This window comes from Pinus tabuliformis, chromosome 2_2, assembly GCF_031772625.1.
Source record: "Pinus tabuliformis cultivar Carrire ecotype Pingquan chromosome 2_2, CPIR1, whole genome shotgun sequence".
In the NCBI taxonomy this organism is placed as follows: domain Eukaryota; kingdom Viridiplantae; phylum Streptophyta; class Pinopsida; order Pinales; family Pinaceae; genus Pinus; species Pinus tabuliformis.
In genome coordinates this window covers 730,262,756-730,267,330 of record NC_142300.1, presented here as the reverse complement: position 1 = coordinate 730,267,330, position 4,575 = coordinate 730,262,756, and the positions used below count along the sequence as shown (strand labels likewise).

Below are 4,575 nucleotides of genomic sequence, written 5' to 3'. Positions count from 1 at the left end.
ATAAATGACAGAGACTAAAAAAACACTTTAGCTGCCTTCACTCACCATTTCTCTATAAGAACCAGCATCATGCTTCTGCTTCAAGACTTGTATAAAATCATTTGCATAAAGATAAGGTGGAAGAGGCATTCCTACAACCAAATTCATTAGCTTTATCAACAAAGTACCTGATGTAATCCAAACAATAAAACAACAGAAGAATTTTGGGTGCAATCCAATGCCAAGTGACTTTTACAAAATTCCACAAAGGGGTAGAAAAACATTGTAAAACATTTAAGAATCCACCTGATTTTCAATGCCCTATTGATAAAGAATATCTTATTTCAAGAACTTAAGTCTTAATATGAAAATATAACAAAGGATATGAACCAACTCATCAAAAAAATATTACCATAGTAATAAATTGAAACATTAAAAGAGTGACTAGCATGGGAAGACACATAGTTAAGTCAAACAAAGTATATATCGAATAGTTATTCAATACACTGCATTATTTATCATTATTTTCAACAATGTTTGTCGTAGATAACACAAAATTTACCGCTTGGTTATAACAAAATTCATCTCAATGGGAAAATAAATTGTTTCAAACCCCAAGATTGAGAGGAAATTGACTTAATGTACATCAACATGTTAGTATTTTGTTAAGATACATCTACAGTTACTCAGAGTTGTTGATTTGATCCTATATAATCTTAAAGCCATGTTCAACCTACAATGAGTCTCTAGCTTTTTTGTTGTTAAAGTTGCAGGCTTATTTTAGCAAAGCCATAGGCTTTGATCATGATGAAATATAGTTAAAGGGTTTTCTCTAGATTTATATATTTTCATAGTTTAGTTTCAATTATGCATTTGCCCATACCAAGAAAGAGTTAAAAAAAACCATTAACAGACAATGAATATATCAATGAGAGCTAAACATGTAGAATAGAATAGATAAAGGATATACAAATGTAGAATGGGACATATTAACTCAGAAACTGAATAGACAGTGTGGTGTTAATATTACAAGTTTGATGTCAGTAGTAAAGACACACCAAGTCCATCGAATGCCTCTTTCCAAGAACCCTCAATAAGAATTTTCCAAAGTCCCTTTGATTTCCCAAATGTTCTAATTTGCATCTGAGCAGAAGACATGTCTAGTGTATTTCCAAAACAAAATAAACCACCAAATAACAATGTGTTGATGTATAAATTTTCACAAGAAATGTACAAGTCAAAATACCAAAATTTGGCTAGAAAATCCAAATCACTAGGGAAACACAAGAAGAAAAGGAGCTTTACCTATGTCGTCACAGTTGTGTAAGCTCTAGCTGCCATGGCTACAACCAAATTTTCCTTTGTTCCCATATACTTGTTCCTACTTTGTTTCAAGTAAAATCTCTTAAAGTAACTATAGCTATAAAAGTAAATATATTGAGATATGAATGATTGTAAATTTTTTGTACCAAGGTCCTGATACAAAGAATGAAATTTCCTAGTGGAAACCACCTCCCACAACACAATAGATAGATGTATGCACATTCAAGCACAAAATATAACGAGAATCAGTAAAAAGTGCAGCTTCGTTTACAATTCATTTCCATAAGTGCAATTGCAGACTATAGTAATAATGACTCATATTTACAATGGGGGTTCAAGAGTTATATTACTTTTAAGCTTTCATCGATGCATAACTAATGTACAAGCCTATGGTAGGGAAGAAGACATAATTTATCTAATACCCCTCATAATCCTTGAAGACTAGGATAAAAAATCCTATTTACTTAGAATTAGCTGGAATCATTAAAACATTTCAAACTAAGGTGAATTCCAAAACCTTCACAACATAGTGTATGAAAAAAATTCAATGGAAGAAGGAAACATTGAGAAATCATAATATCACATATTTAATGAAAAAAATGAACATTCTAAAGAAACAAACCTCCACAAGATCAAGATGCAATTGTCAATAGAAAAACGACAACCCTCAGAACACTATAGCTAAACCAATCCTTATCATATTCATCTATTGATACATATTATAGGTGATAGAAAAGAACGTTATCAGACTGTCTGAACAGTTTTACGATAAAATATTTTGCAACTTTTGATCAAATGGTGGAGTGCTATCTTAAGATTTATCCCCAAACATAGGAAATGAAGACTTATGTCTCTCATGCTGAAAATTACTACTAATCGATCCATATGACTAAACACACTAAAAGAGAACAAAAGAAAACATTCAAACATAAATAACTGCAGGTCAAGACAAAAAAATTGTTAGTAAACAATTTTTGTTTCTTCACGAGAACCCATGGTACTACCACAAATATGTCTGGAGTGTCTGGAAGATAATCAAGACAGTTACCCTCCATTTCCTATGGAAAAATAGATGTGACAAGAATTTTGAAGATTTTCCCAAAGAAAGGGGAGCTAGAATTAATAAGTTCTTTCTTTTGGATTTTGTAGTTATTCAATGTTCCACTCAATTGATTTCCTTGAGAAAAGACCACAAGACAATAGACAGGTGAGCTAAATTTCACGAAGGCCACACTTTCATAAGGGTGATAAGGATGAATATATTCTGATGTAATGATATATTAGCATGTAATCCTTGAAGAGATGATAATTATATTCCTTTTATTGATATATAAGTATTGGGGTTTTTCCAAAATAGATAAATAACTAAATTATTATTTTATAAACCACTAACTTTGAAGAAATATTTGTACTCCTGAAAATTCAAAAATGATAACATCTATTATTTATCCAAAATAGTAAAATACTATATATAGTTTGTCCACCACAACTACTCTGAGCAATGAATTCACCTAGAAGGCACACTTGTGGATCTAAGACACTCAATTCCATGGTGAGACTATCTGTTGGATCTCTTTGGGGAGGGTAATTCAGTGAATTCCCAGAATCATGATGACCATTTTGAGCAAAATCCTAGGCAAATAAACCATGATGATCAAAACTTCATAAGCAACCAACACAAGCTTCTTAAGACAACCTAACAATTTGGGTGTCTGATAAGCATGGAGTTACCTTTAAGCCCTGACCTTTTCCAACTCAGACTAAAATATAGTAGTCAAGGTGTTCAAGGACCTAATTCCTAAAATAGATGCATCCTGTTCCATAGTGAAAGTGTTTATTGGATCCTTTTGGAGAGGGTGATTTGGAAAGTACTATAGGTTACTTCAACAATTATGGATAAAATACTAATTAGATAGGCTATGATGGTAATTTTTTTTTAAAGAAAATAGTGCAATCCTCTAGAGAGGGTGACTGGGAAAGTAACATAGGTTACTGTGACTATTATGGATAAAATGCTAAGAAGATAGGCTATAATGGCCAAAAAACTTTAAGAAAATAGTGCAACCCTCTTAAACCATGGTGAGATGGTGAGAATATAGATGCCTAATTAACATGGAGTTACTTTTAATCCCTGCAAATTGACAGCTCAAAAACAAAATGTGGTGAATCCATGGACCTATTAATTTTGTACCAAAGTAGAATGACTAGATTGGGATAATAAATCCTAGATCAGGAACCATCCATAACGAAATATATAGGTTGCATGCATTTCAATCTTAGTCAGGCTTTAATATTCAAAGCAGAATGAATGATTATTGGCACAGAACCATCTAAACCAAGGTCTTATTTGCACCTTGGGGTTGCAACTATTTCTAATATTTGAATGTCGACCATTTGTCTGAATTTGACATATGCAAGGTTTATATGGGTCAGTTTTAGTGTCCATCTTCAATGCACCCAATAGACCGTCTAGATACAATGCATCCTTACAAGAGGATCAACCCCACCAATTTTAAGCACACCAACCCAAGGATCCATTGACCCAAATTGAAACTAGATACAAAAACCCATTTAAAAATACTCAACCCAGATGATTTCTAAGGAAATACATGTGTTAGATACTAAATTCTATAAAACCCATTCTAGAAAAGAAGAAACAATACTGATTAATTATAAGGCGAATATTCATTGGAGCTAAGAACTTATATTTCTTTCGACCCCTCGCATGAACCTCTGGTTGATATCTATTACTTGGTCTTACATATATCTAATGGATATAGTAGTGCTGACGATCCCTTCTATGGCTCCTAAAGTTGCCCCTGTCACAGATTCAAAATCAACCCCCATTGCATATAAATTCCACCGAATAAAATCTCTGATCTATTATATATCTGTCTATGGTGGGGATATAAAATTAGGTATTCAGAACCCAATTTGAAATTTACATTCCTAGTGTGAATACAGACAATTGATGATTGAAACTAGAGGTCCAAAAATAATAAGTTGGGCTACTCGCAATTGAGATTTCAAATCAAAACTAAAAATCTCCTCAAGGGATTAGAATGGAGAAAAATTAGCGTGTTTAATTAATCGAATGGGTTATCAGTTACGATGAAGGGCAGATTGTATCTGCAGTTGAATATTTTGACTGTGTGGTACATGGTAGCATTAGATGTTTGGTGTCTCACTTAACTAAGCTGTGAAAAGTTCATCTCGAATCCCAGTGTGGGTCTGATTGAAATTATATCTCTTTGATTCTAAGTTTAAAATTGG

The 4,575-nt window shown here is 32.7% G+C and overlaps 1 pseudogene; it reads right to left on the bottom strand.

Moving 5' to 3' along the window:
• Window positions 1–1,005: 1,005 nt before the first annotated feature.
• On the bottom strand, window positions 1,006–4,149 carry LOC149194737 (peroxisomal adenine nucleotide carrier 1 pseudogene; annotated as a pseudogene).
• Window positions 4,150–4,575: the final 426 nt, after the last annotated feature.